The 19320-nt window shown below is 34.5% G+C and overlaps 1 long non-coding RNA gene across 1 annotated transcript in view; it reads left to right on the forward strand.

Moving 5' to 3' along the window:
* The first annotated feature begins 13548 nt into the window (after positions 1–13548).
* The window catches only part of LOC119528633, a 77408-nt gene continuing 71636 nt past the window's right edge, over positions 13549–19320 (forward strand). The window contains exon 1 of the long non-coding RNA XR_005215760.1: positions 13549–13772. This is a non-coding gene — a long non-coding RNA (uncharacterized LOC119528633). The remainder of the gene's footprint in view (positions 13773–19320) is intronic.

Genomic DNA, 19320 nt, shown 5'->3' on the forward strand with positions numbered 1-19320 from the left:
AGAGTTCCTCTTTCATTCTTTGGATATGGATATCCAGTTCTCCTGGCCCCATTTATTGAAGAGACTTTTCTGTCCCAGTTCAGTGGATTTGGGGGCCTTGTCAAAATCAACTGGCCATGGATCTGGGTGTCTATTCTCAAACTCTCAATTCAATTTCATTGATCAGTATGTCTGTCTTTGTGCCAGCACCATACTGTTGTGACCACCATACTGCTTTAAAGGCAGGAAGTATAAGTCCTCCCACTTCATTCTTCTTTTTTCAGATGCTTTTGGCTATTCAAGGCCCCTTTCCCTTCCAAGTAAATTTTATAACTAGCTTTTCTAAGTCTGCAAAGTAGGTTTTTGGAATTTTGATTGGTATTGCATTGAATCTGTAGATCAATTTGGGTAGAATTGATATCTTAACGACATTTAGCTTAGAAGATACTGAAAAATTTTTTAAAAAAATTAAAATCATCATTAATTTAAAGAGTTACTATGCAAAAACCTTATGGAGATCATAATGGGGGGAGCAAGACAGTCAGAAAGGAGCTATTGCATAGTCATATGCAAAATGATGAGGGCTTGAATTAAGTCACCGTTAGAGGGCATGGAGGAGAGAAAGCAAATTTGAGAGATATTAAGGAGAAATGATTGATATGATGTAGTTACTGAATATATATTTTGATTAAACAAAATGCAAAATTTCCTGGATTTTAACCTTGAGGTTATTGATGGATCATGGTCCTGTTAATTAGGGTAAGGACTGTAGAAGCAGCAGCAGATATGGAGTAAAGGAGGATAATTTTAATATTTGACATTCTGACTTTTGGATGCCCTGGCACATCCAAGTAGAAGTAGTGGAAATAATAATGAGTAGCACGTATTATATGTTTAATTATCAAAAGGCACTGTTGATACATTCTACATGGATTGTTTTATTTTAACCCCATTACAATATTATCCCCTAGTTTCTATCATTATTTCCACTTATGGAATAAATAATCTGAGGATTAAAAGATGAAATTACTTGCCCAAAGCTTACAGAGCAATTTTGAGATAAGTATTCTGTTTCACAAGGTCAAGCTACCTCCTTTTCATACTGCTCTTGTAGGAGCAGCTCTCAAAGGAAAATACCTGGGCATCATCTTAAAAAATTCTGAAATTCTTTTTGTTGATTTAAACATTTCTATAACCAGACAATTCTGGTTTTAATAACATACCTGGGCCCACAGCCTAGAGGGTAATTACAGGCATTTAAAATTTTCTGGTGAATTATTATATTTGGGAATCAATTACATGTAAGATATGTTGTTGTTGGATATGGAAAAGGACAGGCCAGGTTTTTAATGTTAAATGTAATTGTTATAGTACAAGCCTCCTGGGTGATGTTTTTTGCATTCATTTAAGCAGAGTCTAATGACTGTTTAAATCCAGGTTCTTCAGGAATCAGATTGCAAACCATAAACCTATCCTGTGGTTTTTAAAAGGCATTTTAACTTAATTATACTATTAAAAAATTGTGACACTAGTGGTGTTCTGTAAATATCATCTAATTTGGTTTACTTTAACTTTGCTTTTTAAAAAATAAGTTCCACAGATTGCTGCTTGGATTGCTAGAAAAGATCATCATACTTTTTGAAATAATCATTGATTTGGAAGAACATTGAAATTCCAAAGCTTTATCTCAAAGAAAAAAGGGAGATAGAAAGATGTATTTCTGGGGATTCTCTTAAGACTATGAGAAGATTTTTATTACTGACATGAGTGAAGTGAACTTTTCATGATGATTGTAGATGCCTAAAGAGAGCATAGGAAGATATTCAGACAATCAAAGTTATGGGGTTATGGAAGCTAATGGTCCAGGGTGAAGGGAATTGAGGGAAGACATAACATAGAATTAATTCAGAGACTAGTTAACCCTAAGCTGTGAAAAATGAAATGTACAAATAGTCATGTCTCAGTTTTCAATTCGGTCCTTAAACTCATCTCTAAACTGCTTATTTGTGTTCTGTCTTCTCTTCCTTTTACATCCGTATCTTTAATTCATCCTCAATGCTCTCACCTTATGAAGTTTGTTAAGTGCCTCTTTTTCCTCGAACTTTTTATTATGAAAATTTAGAAACATAACAGAAAAAATAGTACAACGAAACCCAAAGCTTTTCATCTACATTCAGCAATTAAGATTTTACACATTTGCTTGTACATTTGTGTGTGCTTGTGTGTACTTCATCCCTGAATATTTCAGCACGCATCTTTAGGAATAAGGGACTTACTTTCAATGTCAGTATGAAGAAAGAGAATTCAGCACAATGATTAAAAGCAAAAGTATGAGAGAGGTTTTAAGTTTGAATCATAGCTCTGCCACTTATTAGCTGTGTGAATTTGCTTTACTTCTTACTGTATTCCTTATAATCTCATTTCCATCATATATAAAATGAGGGTGAAATACTTTCATATTCCATAGAATTATTGTCAGATCCAGTGAAATGATGTGTGTAAAATGTTTCAGCTTGCTGCCTTGTATAAATTGAGTGCTCAGTAAAAGATTGGAATTATCATTAGGTACTTGGCATCAGCTTCCAACCTTGCCTCACTGTTCCCTCTTCCTTGTTCAAGTATTACATTCTAACAATTCACATGAAATCAAATTAAGATTGATAATGGAAATTTGGTTATCTGAAGAAAAGTTTTGAGAAGGCACAATTCTGTTGGTTAACATATTTATTTGATTCAATTTAAAACTACTCTTAAAAGGAGAAAAAATTAGCTAGCAGTAAGACTTGCTTGGCTACATTATCCTTTACTGGGAATTAACAGGTCTGAGTTTCCTCCTTCCTAGGTTAATTTTTCTTTATTTAGGAAGGCTTTCAAAGATAGACAGGAGTTGGGAACTTGTGAACAACCCACCTTCAAGTGTGTTTATAGCCAGTGATCAGTGTTTGTCATTTAGAAACCCTTTTGTCATTTGGCTATTTTCACAGACAATTTAATGAGACTAACTGGGAGGCTCCTGGAACACTTTGACAGCTCTTGGGAAAGCAAGAAGTATTTCTTTGGGGAAGAATTGTTAACACTATATTTAAGAGAAAGAGTACCTATCTTGAAGTTGAGTTAGTGTAGCCCAGAGTGGAGAAGTTGTTTCTTTGTGAAAAGACCAAAAGGTATGTCTTCAGGAGGAGTGCTTCTTTATGCACAAATAAAGAGAGGAAAGGAGATGAACATTTCTGGAAAGAACAGTTCCTTTAGTCAGTCAAACACTGAACTAGAAGCCATATGTATGTGTGTATGTGTGTGCATTTCTAATTTTATTGAATTCCCACAATTCCTCTAATTGGTATCATTTGCCATTTTTAAAGCAATTGCAATCCAAACTCAAGACTGTCTACTTCTAAAATATCAGTGGCTCCAAAAGCATGGCCCGAGGCCAAGCAGCAGTGATATCACTTGTAAAATGCAGAATTTTAAGACCCCTCCCAGACCTAATTAGTCAGAATCTTTAGAGATAGGGCCTGGAAACCTTTGTATTTATTAATAAGTCCTCTAGGTGATTTTGATGCACACAGAAGAGTGAGAAAAACTGCTCTATATGATCCCTCCCCAAAAGCAGCTGAAATTTTAAAAAAGAAATAGTTGTTAAGAAGAGGCAGTTGCATCCTTGTACTTACTGTGCCAATGACGCAGCTGTGAAGTCACTGTAATCACTGACTAGCTTGAGAGAAAACTAGGTGGCTTCCCTTGCTAAAGTTAATAGCTACAAAGCTGCAGAGTTGAGAGAAATCAGCAAAGAAGTACATTTGTGGAGAGGAAGGGTAGAATGTGCTGGTGGTAGAATGTGAACATGAGCTGTGTTCAGTGAGAAGACCATCCAGCAGAAGGGCATTTTAGCTGACTTTTTGAATATTGTTGATTTCAATGCTCATTAGGAAAGGTGTCTTCAGAGAGTACTTTGGAAAATGTTTGATATGGGCCACTGTGATAGCTGTGATTTGCCTGATACAGAATTTGTTTATTTCACTAACTTTTAATAATATTTTCTTCTGATCCCCTGTGCCCAGTATCTTCTAAGTTGGGATGGAGACACTAGCTTGCTGCATTATCAATATTTGACAAGCACATATTGAAGGTTGATACTATGCCAGGCAATGTATTGACAGTAAAATTTCCTAGCTGGGGATCCAAGCCAAAAGGAAGACACATGTAGAAAAAATACACATATTCTTTGACCCTATAATTGCAGAGAAAAGCAGGAGGGGCGTGGGGTTAAAATTTTGTCTTTTGATTATGCAAAGTAAACCCTAAACTGCAAGCTAAAGAGTTAGGCATGAAATTGCCATTTATCACAAATCAATTAAAAATAAATATGGTAAGCAGATGTAATATTATAACTAGAGGAAACAGAAGCAAAAATTAGATGATTTTACTTAAACAAAGGAGCAGATGCATGGAAGAAAACAGAACCAGCATAACAAACAAACATTTGGAATAAGAATTTTTAAACAATGATGTAAAAAGGAGTTATGGTACTAAATTGACATATCTGTTGTGTGGAGAGTTGACCATTCTTTTTTTTTTGGCAAATATCATTTCTTAGGCATCTGTGATCAGCATAAAGACTATTAGGTTTCCAGCTCTGAGTTTCTCCCAAATTTAGTTCTCATTCATGCCTGGATGTGAGAGGAGCATTGCCACCTGTCCAAGCTTTCTGGACATTTAATATTCAAGATGTCCAGTGAATGAAGCACAGCATGGAATGTTGCCACTGTGTCCATGTTTGTGGCTCTCACACTCCCAGAGTCTTTGGACTGCCAGTGTAAATTTGGCAGTAGTAAGATAGATTTCTGCCAGTAATAGGTTTGAGCCATGTATGGGCTTACTTTCTGAGTAACTGGTTGATTCAGAATTCCCTTCTTATTATTAGTGCACTATATGAGGAAAAGACTGGACTAAATTTAAAAAGTAAAAGAGAAAAGCTCTAGAGTAGGTCTTTTTTTTTCAATTTCTATAAGTAGAGCTGTAGAATGACAGAGATTAATAAGCTCACCTTTAACCTTCTTACCATCTTTAAGCAATCTGTGCATTAACAAGCCTTCCAGGTAATTTTGATCTACATTAAATGTGAGAAACACTTGGATAGACACTTCTTATTCAGATAAGTATTCTTTCTTCTGGAATAGCATCCCTGCAATATTGAATTTTCACAACATACATATTTTGGTCCTCTAGCAAAACAACATTTTTAGAGAATGTTATAAATCATGAGTACTTTAAGGCTGTGCACTATAACATTAGAAATTACTAGATTTGTAGTCAAAAGGTCCAATATGAATACTGACTGGGTCATTGATTATTTCTGCAACATTGGAAAAGTCATTTGATATTTTTTATGCACATTTTCTTGGTTGTAAAATGGGATAACAATTACATCTAAATCATAGGGTGGTTGTATAACTAATGAGAGAACTCATTAATGTATTTAACTAATATTTTTGAGCACCTACTCTCTATCTGGCATGGTACAGGAAACTGAGGATGCAACAATGAACAACACATAGTCTTTTTCCTTAATGAATAACAGACAATTGCAATATAGTATAAGCACTGCTGAGAGGAAAGCTGATGACCTAACCCACTCTAGTGTATGTATGGTGGGAAAGTATCAGGGATGACTTCTCAGAGAGACTCTGTTGAGAGAAAAATGTGACTAAAGAAGGAAGAACAGTCCTCTGAAGGAAGTGGGTGGCAGAGGTAATAGCATATTCAAAACGTGGAGGCAAGAAGGAGCATTAAGCATTCTGAGAGATGAATATGCATGAGTAAACACCAATTAAATCAGTAAGGAATTTATATACCATGATCTGTGTAATGGGAAGTAAGCCACTGAGGAATTTAAAAAAGACACTGGCACAATTTTATAAAGATCATTTAGACAGATTACATAAAATGGGGAGGGATTCCATTTAGGTAGTTGTTATGATAATTCAGGCAGGAGGTAATGGCCTAAATTAAGACAACGGCAATGGAGAAAAAAGAATTGAGGTGTTACGGATACAGCTTCATTGGCATTTGGAAATTGATTTGATATGACTGAAAAAAATGTTAATGCCAATGTCCCAGGCCTTACTAGCCTACTGTTACAAAATTATTTTCATGCCCAGATTATGGATTGAGCTCTCATTGGTTCTAATAGTTGGCATCCATCTTCCTCAAATGTCCTTCACATTTCACATCTACTAGAATGCCTAATATTAAAAAATAGAAAATTACAGTTGTTGGAGTGTATGTAGAGAAATAGGAACATTCATTCATTGTTGGTGGGAATGTAAAATGGGGCAGCCACTGTTCAAGACTGTTTGGCCATTCCTCAGAAAGTTAAATAGAGAATTACCATACGACTCATCAACCCCAGGTCTAGGTACACACCTCAAAGAGTTGAAAGCGGAAACTTGAACAGATATTTGCACAGTGATGTTCATAGTGGACTTATTCACATTGCCAAAAGATGGAAGCAGCCCAAGTGTCCAACAACCCGTGAATGGACAAACAAAATATGGTTTTATGCAGCTGTAAAAAGGAATGAAGTTCTGATACATGGATGAAACATGTAAACATCGTTTTGAGTGAAATAAGCCAGAAAAAAGGGACAAATATTGTATGATCTGCAGGGTGCTGCCTCTTTTATGCTCAGGCTCAAGTCTTGAAGTCCCTCTGCTACATCCCTCTGTCACACCACCATATGGCTGCCTGCTTTCTCAGGTGACCTAAAGTCTCCAGTCTTTGAGCATACAGGACTTCTGCTGGATCGACTATTTCTACCCACATTCTGACCTCAAAAGAGTCCTCTGCATTATCATTCAGACCTCTGCTACTGTATCAGATATGAGACAGCATCTGATTTTGGGATGCAAAGTCCACAAAGCACAGCTGGGTCCAGATCACTAATTTAAGAAGACTTTTAAGAAGGTCCAGGTTCCAAGGAAATACAACACAGAAATCAATTCATAACAATACATGGAACTTACTCCATTCTGGAGTCCCTTATCCTCCCTTATTACCAACTGTCCTCCATGTGGTAAGTATTATCTGAACCCCAACACTCTGCTATTTAAATTCTCCAAGATCTGCACACCTTGGAGTAAGATGAGATTACTTCTTGTGATGATTAGATTCATGTGTCAACTTGGCCAGGTGATGATACCCAGCTGTCTGGTCAGGCAAGCACTGGCCTAACCATTGCTGTGAGGACATTTGTGGCTGGTTAATAAACCAACAGGCTGGTTTATTAAATCATCAGTCAATTGGCTGCAGCTGTGACTGATGACTCAATGAAGGGCATGTCTTCCACAATGAGTAAATGCAGTTGGCTGGATTTAATCCAGTCAGTTGAAGACTTTCAAGCAAGACAGATAGAAGACCTTCACTTCTTCTTCGACTGCCCAGTGAAGCGATTCATGAGGAGTTCGCCGAAGTTGCCAGTTCATTTCCTGAGGAGTTCATCAAACACGTTCGTCGAAGATCCCAGTTCATTTCCTGAGGATTTCGTTGAAGTTGCCAGTTTGTCTCCTGAGTTCATCAAACATCTTCATTGGAGTTGCCAGTTTGCTGACTGCCTTACAGAATTTGGACTCACACATACCCACAGTTGCGTGAGTCACTTTTATAAATCTTATATTCGTAGATATCTCTTATTGATTCTGTTTCCCTAGAGTACCCTAACTAATAAACTCCTCAACCTTAAAAAGAAAAGGCATTATTGCTGAGCCCACATTTTGTTTTGGAACCTGAATGGTAATGAGAATGTTTGTCTTCAGGAGAAATCTCATCTCCAGTCATCGTTTGATGATCTATCTCATGGCCCCAAAACAAAATAACATAATAGTAAGATATTAGTATATTTTTTAGAGTCTGCATTTTTTGGTTTTTAATAATGTCATATATGTAACATGAGCAGCCTTATCCTGTAGCTGATAAAATACAGTTCAGTTCTCTTTTAGTCTCATCTACCAAAAATATAAGTATGTTGTGGTTAAAACTCACTCATGGTAACTTTAGTTACTTATATATAAATGCTTTTGTAAACTGTAGAACATATACAAATATAAATACTATTAGTTTTCATCAAAGAAAAACAGAGTATAAATTATTTTGTTCAATTCAGTGAATCTTAAAGAAACAGGTGCCTCCTTATCCAGAGTAGGATGATATAACACTCTCTACTTTACTGAGTTTGATTTTAAAAGACACCAGAAATAACAATATCTGAAACACAGTCTGTTTATGACAGCTTGCCTCCCTAAGTCACCAAAATCCTAACCAGACATGATTTTCACTGGATTTTATCTGATAATAGCTTTTCAGTAAGGTGAAATGAAAAGAAAATTATATTTTATAATACTTTTATCAGGACCACTTTATTCCTTTGTCCTTCTTTTGGAGACTAAGTGTCATTCTTTTCCTGAAGCTAAAGGAATTATTACTTTGTGCTTCAGTTTTATCAAAATTAACACACCAAGAACATTTATTAAATGTCTCCCTATATATATCATAGCCCTAGAATCTGTACAATGTAAGTCACATGTGCAACATTTTCAGCTTCTAGAAACTGATAACACAAGCTAAAAAGTACTAATGTGAATAGATAGGATGATTTATTAAAAAAAACCCAGAAGAAAGAATCATACATTATTTGTTAGGTAAGGATGTTCAGCAACTGGAAATGGATCTTAGGGAGGTCTGGAGTAATAGAGGAAAAGGAATGGCTTTATTTAGTTTCAAATGAGAAAATACTATTAACAGAATGCACAGACTGTTAGAGGTTTGTTTTTTTCTACAGGGTAAAATAGCCCACATCTCCCCTTCATCTGGCCTATATCCTCCAGAGTGTTTAGGATATTAACTTTCTACCTTCAAGGCAGCTACTGGTCATAGCTTCCCAGTCAGCAAAACCTTCCCGTACTAGGACTCTTTCTCTACTTTTCCCCTATTACCCCACAGTCCAGTTATTTTCTGTCCTTTGAGAGTCTTACTTCCGGATTTCTATATTTGGCTTCCGTAGTCAGTCTCTTGGGTCTCTGTAATGAGTTCGAATTAAAGGACTTTGTAGTTTGACCAAGGAAAAGATTTGACCACTAGATGGAAGTAATATGCAAGCTATTTATTGGGAACAGAACTTTGACAGGACTTCAGTGGCAGGGGCAGTCCCTCGCAGCAGGAAGCCTTCCAGAGAGGCTGCAGTGTGAGGGAACCACCAGAAGTGCAAACAGTGCAAAGAAAAACTCCTGGGATAGATGAATTACTGATACAAACATTTGGGTTATCTGAATTAAAGGTAAAACATTTGGGTTATTTCATTGAGAGGATTGGTTTAAATAGTCTAGGCTTCCATTACCAAGAACAACATCCATTGTCTTTATCCTAGCATTTCTAATTAGAGGCCCCCTTACCTTAACAATAAAGTAGGAGTCAACAATGACTTAATTAAATACTCTTACACCCATCCCTGAAATCTTGAAAGCATGCGGTATCTGAAAAAGTCTTTCAATTCTAAGATGGTCTTAAATCATTTGTACACTCTTTTTATTTTTGAGCCAAGATTTTCCACAAATGATGCCAGGACTTCTGCATAATATGTTGTCAATGTTTTCTAATGTCTACATTTAATTGACACATATTGCTAAACATCTGAATGTGGCGGACATGAATAAGATGGGCTTGTATCTATTTTCCTTTTAATTCAAAAATTCTTCTCTATTAAAATGGATTTATAGTATGTTTTGGTGTTTTTCCACACACTGGAAAATATATATTCAGTGACAAATTTTCATGTAACCCATAGGTTATTGAGAATTTAATGAAGGAGGACTTTAAGACTTTATTGTATCATTTTCTTTTGCTTCAGAAGAATCAAATTGTCCATGCTTAGTAATTGGGAGACAATTGGGAGGCTGTCTATTTCATTCTTTGTGGCAACTGAGACTGATATCTACATATATATGTGTAAGTATGAGTTTGTGTGTGTGTGTGTATGTTTGTATATATATATATGTTTGTGTGTATCTATCAACAGGTAGATAATAGATATGTTACATTGATAGATAGAGACAGATAATCAGGTATTATTTAACCTATGATTCTGAGCTCCATTCCCAAGAGTTGGTAAAAACTTAAACTCAATCATTTCTGAAGTTTTCTAAGCCTTCCCTGATATGGTGTCACAGTACCATGCAATGGTTTGGGTGGAATTTTTCTGGTTCTTAGTCAGTATGATGGTTAGTTTTATGTGCCAACAGTAGATTATGGCATCCAGTTATCAGTTTCAGCAGATGCTCTCTGTTAGTCCTTATAAAATCTTACTATACCTATGTTCAGCCAAGTGCTCATCCAAAAACTCCCACACAAATTTCTGATGTTCCTTTCTGTATTATATTTCTGTTGCTCTGTAACAAATTACCACACATTTATCAGCTTTTAGCAACACTCACTTATTAGCTCACAGTTCTGTAGGTAAGAGGAAGAGCACACAGTAGTTGGTTTCTCTATTCAAGATATTATGAGGCTGAAACCAATGTTTCAGCAGGGCTATGTTCCTTTCTGAAGGATCTCAGAAGAAATCCACTTCCATTCTCAATGAGGTTGTTGGCTTGATTTGGTTCCTTGTGATTGTAAGACCGAGTTTCCTGTTTCCTTGCTAGATGTCAATTGGGAGCCACTCTAATCTCCTAGAGGTTGCTTGCATTTCTTTTCATATGGCCTCTGTAAGCAGTTCACAAAAAGGTTGTTGCTATTCCTTGTAAAAGGAAGGAACATCTCTCTGCTTTCCCTGTGACCATCTGGAGAAAACTCTCTGCTTTTAAAGGGCTCACCTCATCAGGTCAGGCTCATTCTGGATAATTTCTCTTTCTTGAAATCAACTGAGCCAAATACTATAACCTGATATGGGTGTAATCTTTACAATATTCATAGTCCTGGGGACTATATAGGGTGTGCACATTAAGGAATAGAAATTGTAGGCACCATCTTAGAATTCTACCTACCACTTCCTGTATGTAGTTCTCTTCTCTCTGGTCCTGTGCCCTGGAAATTCCAGCCTCCTCTGCTGCTCCAGCTGACCTCTGCCACATTAGCTCGATGAGACGCTCTGCTTGGACTCCATCTCTCAACACTGCTGTTTGGAAAGTATCCTCAGGCAGAAAGTTGATGTGATGTGGGGCTTATATCATGTATTTTTCCTCCTTCAAAGATTAGTTCTTGCTGCCTTTTATCCAATGCCTGAAAATAATTGACTCAGGCATTATTTTCAGTGTTATAATTGTTTATATGACGAGGGAAAGTCCAATACCAGTTATTCCATCATGACTTGAAGATCAATGGGAAATATTTTTCTAAAGAGATACTATTTTAGCATGACATGAATGAAAAAACAGGGTGAGCCATGCAAATATCTCAGTGAAAGCATTCCAAGAACAGGTAATAATAAGTGCTTACTTACTACCCTGTTATCAAATGTATTATACAAACTGGAGGAAGAAACACAGAAGATATAATTATTCCTTTGTGTATTCGATTTTTCTAAGGAAATCAGGTAATATAAACAGCTTTATTTTACATATATAGTATTGGTGGAAATCAACAAGAAATATTTTTGGAAAGATAGAGACATTGTAAGATAGAATACCAATATCCTTCTCTTTGTTTGCACATTCTGCCATTGTAATCCATCCTATCCTATGGCTCAAAATATAGATCACTGTCAAATATAACTCTTCATCTCCGATTTTGCTTCTGACTCTGAGGCTCATATGTCTGATTTTCTACTCAGCATTTTATCTTAATTGACTAAAAGGCAAATCAAAATTAGTATGCCTAAAATCAAACTCTTGACATTCTTACCCCACTCAACAAAAGAACTTATTTTCCTCAAGTCTTTCCTAACTTAGTAAATGACAGCTCCTTTATTTCTGTTGCTTAGGCTAAAAACATGGGAAAACTCTTGACTTTTTCTTTCACAACCATATCACAATGATAAGAAAACCTTATTGCTTTGCTTTCAACATACATCTTGAGTCTCACCAGTTGATCTTTTGGCTCTACTTTAAAATATATTCCAAATTCTACCACTTATCATCCCCTCCAGAGCTACTAGTCAGCAAAATTTCTCACCTTGGTCACTATAATTGCCTCCTAACCAGTCTACTGTTTATATTTTATATTTTAGTTCTAATCCTAACAGTCTCTTCTCACAATAGTCAGATTATCCCTTAAAAATGTAAGTCATACCCTCAATGCTCAAAGCCCTCCCATTCTTCCCTAACACACTTAGAAAAAAACAGAAAGCCCTAGTATGGCTGACAAGAGCTCATGAGATAAGTACCTAGATACTTTCCTAACTTTATCATCTACTATTGTTAGCAGAGCTCCCTTCTGCTGAGAAAGACATTATGGAGCTCCATGCCAGGCTCACTATGTCATCACAAGAAGGAATTCAAGGATGAGACAAGTAGGTATAAGCAAGTAAGAAAACTTTATTCAGGAAAGTGAAAAGTACACACTCTAAGGGGTGAGCCTGGGGCATGCTCAAGAGAGAGAGGCACCACATGTGGTTTGGCACAAGGACTTTTTATCAAATCAAACAAAGGGAGGTGGGGTTTGAAATGTTGTTACGCTTGGCACCTTGTGATTGGTGAGTAATCATTCAAACTAAGTAGTGTTAAGTAGACTATTGCAATTGGCTGTCTATACATTCTTGGGATTGGTCAATAAACATGCAATCCAAGGTTTGTAAGTAAGCTATTGCAATAAGTTGAATTCACATTCAAATCAAGAATTGTGAATGGGTTATTGTGATTGGTCCATGCACTGTGTTTGAAAAATGTGTCTTACTTTGTTTAACTTCCTTGGGTTTCAGGAGCCTGAATGTGCTCTCCAGATGCCTCCCCACTCCCTGCACCAAATCCAAAGGTGCCTCAGAGTCTGCAAGACATTTTTCCTATGTCTAACCTGCCTTGCCTTTTCCTATATCTATCCCTTTCCTTTGTTCCATTACAGGCACATAGCTATCCTTACTGTTCAACACACAAGTCAAACATTTGCCCACCATAATACCTTTATACTTGCTATTCCCTCACTTTGGAAAATTCTTCCCCAGAAATGTACATGGTTCTTTCTCTTATGTCATTAAGGTTTCTGCTCAGATGCTGCCTCCACAGAGAGGACTACCATGATATTCCTACCTAAAGTACAAACCTCACTCTGCTTTATTTTTCTCCAGGCATTAATCACTTTTTGATATTACATTGTACATTAAATTCTTTGTGCAGTGTATTCTGTCCCCACTATCCTGTAAGGTTGAGAAAGGTAGGGATTTTGTTTACCTTGCTTAGTGTTGTGTCCCCAGCAACTTTAATACTATCATGTTGATTGTAGGCTGTCAGTAAATAAGTACATGAAAGATTAAATGTTTACTTGTTGCAGGGCACTTTATCTTCTCAAGCCTGTGACCATTGAGGCTCATACAATTTACTCTCTGATTGAGATTACTTGTATCTCAAAGAACAAGTAATCAAGCCTCATTTTAAAATAAGGAGGCTTTTAGCAAAGAATTTGTAGACATTTTATTCCTTTCATTGCTGCGATGCAGCATATCTCTTAGAGAAAGCACAAAAAGTCCTTACATTTCGTTGAACATAAGAGTTAAGGACTATTAGTTCCAATTATTTCATGAAAATGGTGGTGCAGGATTTTCAACACTTGAAGAAGGAATTCTAGAGGGGTTCCTAGAAGCTATCATCGATCAGGTAATAGCTGCTGTCTAATACATTCATTCTCCCATGTTTAATTTGTGACAAGCTCTCAAAAGTATTATTAGTTTCAAGCACATATATGTGCATCTCAAATATTTTTTAAATAACAAAATGATGACCCCTATGATTTCTCATGGATACAAGACAGTTTTGGGGTGACCATAGATAAAATGATCTCTTGAAATGAGCTTTCTGATTTTAAGTTCTGGTCTTAGGTGTTAAAGTAAGCACAATTTAAGTTTTTAATTATTCTTTTCTTTTGTTGGCAGTATTGCATTTCTCTTTTTCCAGATGCAACACTTCACTAAGTTTATTACATTTGCTAATTAGATTAGCAGTTACTGATTAAGTTTAAATTTCAATGTATCAATCAAATTTTATATCTTAATCTGTTACATTTTCACTAATTAGAATAATAGGTTTTACTTAATGGATTATGTGCAAATTAATACACTTCAGTCCAATGTTTTTAAGCCTACATATATTTTACTAACTGACATAGTAATCATTAGTCTCTATTTAAATTATACATGTCTCAAGTTAGTTAAGAGTCATGAGATGGTTCAAGTCTGTGTGAAATATAGGAAAAAATGTTAGGATAAACTGGAGTTAATTTATTTCAAAATTGCCCACTTTTATCAAAGTTTGAGTTAAAAGATGAGTGGCCTATTACCTAATCAAGCTTTTGAAGACAAAACAAACAAAGAAAATCCTCTGATAAGATTAAAAACTCGCAAAGTATAAAATACAATACATTAAAAATACCTTCAATTCACTTTTTGTGAATATAGGTCTTTTATCTGTCAGTAATTGATAAATGGACTATTTGGTAGGGGCAGGTTCTGTCAGAATTCTATTACCGTTTCTTGTAATTCTGGTTGGATTTGGATATCTGGACTTTGAAAGATGTTCAAATAACTTTTTTTTTTTTTCTTTTTTTTACTGATTTTAACAAACATTTTGTGAACAATTCTACCATAAGATGAGTCTTACTCTCATATTAGAGATACATTAGAGACGACATGCAAAATGTTAGCATAATGGTAAAACAGACATGCGTCTTTAGAGTAGACATGCCCTATAAAATTGCTATAAGATGCAGTATTATATTAATTCCTTATATGCATTGTAAATGCTATTAGACTAATAGTATTTACCACATTTAATGATAATGTGTTTACCACATTTAATGATTATTTTAGTCAAGTACAAGAAGTTAAATAATTTAACAGTCCTTCAGTCTTAGGGCCAAACAAGAATAGCAGTTGAAAGGAATATAGCCTTAGTTAATTATTAACTTATATAAATCCTGAAATAGAACTCTGCATTACAAGACTATCATTTTTTAATGCACTTTACTATTTGCTTTTAGGCACCAGTGTGGTAAAAGCTGATGCAACTTTACAAATTAGCAAATACATGCAATTTCAAGAAACTGATCATTAAAAAGAGATCTACCAACCAATGTGGATAACAAATGTGTTCCTCTCTGTTATTTATATCTCAAATTAATTATTTACATATACCTGTCCTGAGTGGTTGATATTTATATATCTGTCTTTTTGCAAAAGGGCTTTTTGGAAATCCATCTAAGGAGCGCAGATGGAAGTGGTTAAACAGTAGGTCTGCAAAGTATTCTTTCTTTTTCAAGGGGATCTACCATCCTGCCCCCAAGAAAGTTGTCTCATTCAAATTTCCTTGTAAATAAGTTAATGACAGAGCTCTTGGCAAACAAGCTAATGATATTTGCTAATAGGAGGGCCTACATCTATGGGATGCTTTTGGCAAGATGTGCCAAGTACAAAAACTCATGGTAAACAAATACAGGAAATTTATATTTATGGGACAGCTCTCCAGAAAATGTCCTCCAAACTATGTAACTATATGAGTACAATAGGGAGATATTTCATGACATAGATGCTCCTGTATGTGGAAATAATACAGTTGTATACATTATCCTGGACTTTTCCTTGTTTACCTGTGCACCATGATTTTTTATATCATCAAAATTATTAATAAAGCTACATTACTAATTAGATTTATGTGAGTGTGATTTGACAATCTAGTCCTCTGTGTTACTGCAGAATGAATATAATATTTTAGTTTAAATACATGGCAGACTACGAAAAAAAAATCACAAGATTGGATGAAAAATGTGAAGTCACAACCAATTAAAGTGACTATTTTTTAAGCATATGAGAAAACAAAAGATTCTGATCTTGGGCACAAGTATTCCTAAAAATTCACCCTTAGTTAAGAACCTAGAAGTTAATGCAGTCTGAACATACTTTATCCATTAAACTTTATAAATATATTAAATTTTTATCAGGAATTGTGGAAGATGGACTGCAATCCAAAAGGCAGAGGGGAAAAGAGTGGGAAAGGAAAAACTCATATCAAGACATTAATTTTCACTTATTTATTTCAACACTACCATGACTTATCTGTCATTTCCTTTAGCTATTAATCTCTTTAATTTCACTTATATCATATTTCTTTGTAATTTTTTCTCTCACTTTTAGCCATGTGATCTTTTTTATAAGTCCAAAATGTGACATTCTATCAGTGAATTGCTTTTTTCTTGTAATAGTTTATATTTCCTTTCATTATATATAAGCTCTTTAAAAGTACTTTTGTAGTCAGGGGAATACCACTTCTTTGTTTTTTATTTTGATGAAGAGAGATTTTCCCTAAAATCATAGGTTTATTTCCAATCTTCTTCCCTTCCTCTCTCTCTACTGCCCCTGCCAACTTCTCCCCTAGAGAAGAACAACTTACCTGATTGGTATAATTGAGGAAAACTCACCAGACCCTCAGGAACATGAGTTAGCTTCTATTCTTCATGCTCAGTCTTCCCATGGCATGTGTAACTCCCTCTATTTGTGTATGTGCATGTGCCTGATGGTTGTAACTTTAAAACACATTTCTTTTAATCTTTATGTAGTTAAATTTCTTATTGTTTTTCTTTATGGCTTCAGGATATCAGGTTTAGAAAATTGTTTTTTTTTTACTTCAAAATTATAAAATAGCTATCATTTCCATATGTAATGAGCCTGGCTATGCTTTCAAATCTTTCTTTCCCATAAAACTTGAATAGTGTTTGAAGTTGGATCACAGATAGTAGAAAGTGAAATAAGATGAGCTCCTTAAGCTCTTTAAAAAAGCAAAAAAATCTAACATAGAAAAATGAGTGCATAAACAAGAAATCTTGGAAAAACATATGGATCAAAATTATCTATCATAACGAGAAGGTGATAAGCCTCTCTAAAAATGGATGATTCAAAAGATTAAGTGTTTCCTGTTATATAATGCGGTGATAGGAGGAAGAGATATTTTCTGTAAGACTGAATGATGGGAAGATTGTATCTATTTTTATTTCAGTTTACTCTGACTTCCAAAGTAGTTCAAACATAATGCCCAACTTATTTGCAGTTCCCTTACCAATAATTCAGATTTATGGAAGCAAAAATTTTCCAAATATAATAACTCCCTGCTAGTAACTCACACAATAAACATTTTCAAATATGAAATTTGAAAGTCTTATGTATAACTTATCATGGCAACTATAAATTGAAATTAGATCTAGAGTCAAAAGAGATTATAATTTTAAAATTGTAATCTATTTAGTAACATGCATATATTTAATGTTGACAATTAATGCAATAACAATACATTGAAAATTTACATTTTTAAAATCAAGTGCTTTTGCTTTTATTAAAGATTTAAATATAAAATATTAAACATTAAAAGTATTAGAGGAACATTTGTATGACTTTTGTGTGTGACAAGAATTTTATGAGAAAACCAGAAGCTACTTAGGAAATATAGACACATTTGACAATATAGAGCTGATTTTATTTTATTTTTATCTTATTCTGTTTTGGTATGGAAAGCAACTTTCATAAATGGTATATAGCAAGTAATAGAAGGATAAATATTTACAATATATACTACAGTTAAAAAGTTAATATCCTCAGTACAGAAAAAGCTTTAAAGTGATAGGAGAAAGACCAACCTCCTTCCAAATTGGCAAAAGATTTCAGTAATCAATTTACATTAGAAGGACACCTACTAGCCAAAAAACATGTGACAGGAACCTAAAGCTTCCTGAGTAGTTTTCTGTCTCAATATGATATATTCTAATTTATTTTACCTATTATTTTGAAGAACAAAATAGAACTAAAACCTCCAATGATGGTGACAATGCATGGAAATGGATATTCATACATTGTTAATGGAAATAATAATTGCTATAACCTGTATGGAATGTAAATTGCCTCTACCTTTAACATTAAAAAAAGTAGACCTACCATCTATCATCTGTCCCAGAACTTCTACTTTAGGGAAGCAGTCATACAGAAGTATGTAAGACTATATATGGCTAAATAAATAGATATAGATATAAATAAAGATATAGATATATGGATCTAAATCACAGCATTGTTTATACTGAAAAGACATTAGCAACTAAGCTGATGTCTATCAATATTTATCAAAACAGAAATCATTGAAAGAAGTGTGATATGAACATTTTAAATAATATTATGAAAGTATTACATAAAAAGGGTTAATAGGGTTAGTTCTATAGCTAATGATCTGATATACTCTAGGTTAAAAAAAATAGAGCAAACAATAAATAAAAACTTAAGAGTAATTAAAAAAGTATGGTCATAAAAAGTAAAAGCAGCAACTAAATCCTTTAAGTGTGTGTGTGTGTGTGTGTGTGTGTGTGTGTGTGTGTGTGTGTATGTTAGTGGTATGGAAGGAAATATATCATGTTATTAACATTGGTTACAGGCAAGTGGAAGAGGATTCAAGGGTAGGCATTCTAGAACAGCCCCACCTACTCTATGCATTGTTTAAGTGTTTGCAGAGAATATATGACTACCTTCTTAAATTTTGAAGAGGAATGGAATAAAAGGGAAGAAATGTAATTGGAAGAAAAGTAAATATTCATAAGAATTAAAATCAGAAGAGATTATTATCATTATTATTATTACAAATGATTTTTGATCCCTAACTTTGTACCTTTTTGTTAAAAAAAAGGTTCTCTGAAAATAATAGGAAAATGTTATTAAATAGGCAATTCCATCATAAATTGGTCTTTTTCATAAATATGGGAGCAAAAACTTAAACATGTATGCTGCTACTATAAAATACATAACAAAAAAAAGTGTGTAACCTCCGTAGAATTTTTCTTCTAATCTGTGCTAGAATGTACCCATCTTTTGTTACTTTTCAAATTGGACTTAAAATGTGTGGATAACTAAAAGGTGAACAATGTGTTAGTTGATAACTTCCCTTCAGCAAATTAGGAAATAACTGACTTTTGAGTAGATTATCACTTTGAACTATGTTTTCTTTCAATTAAGATGACTAAAAATGTTTCATGTAATTTGCTATAATTAAAAAAATTATATCTAGATTTTATTGATTCTAGTTTATTCACGTATGAAATATTTTTAAAGCTAATGGATTTCTTCCTTCAAAAAAGTCTTACAAAGATCATGGAGTAGAGATTTCATTAGTCATAGTCACAACT

The sequence above is a fragment of the Choloepus didactylus genome, chromosome 3, assembly GCF_015220235.1.
Source record: "Choloepus didactylus isolate mChoDid1 chromosome 3, mChoDid1.pri, whole genome shotgun sequence".
NCBI lineage: Eukaryota > Metazoa > Chordata > Mammalia > Pilosa > Megalonychidae > Choloepus > Choloepus didactylus.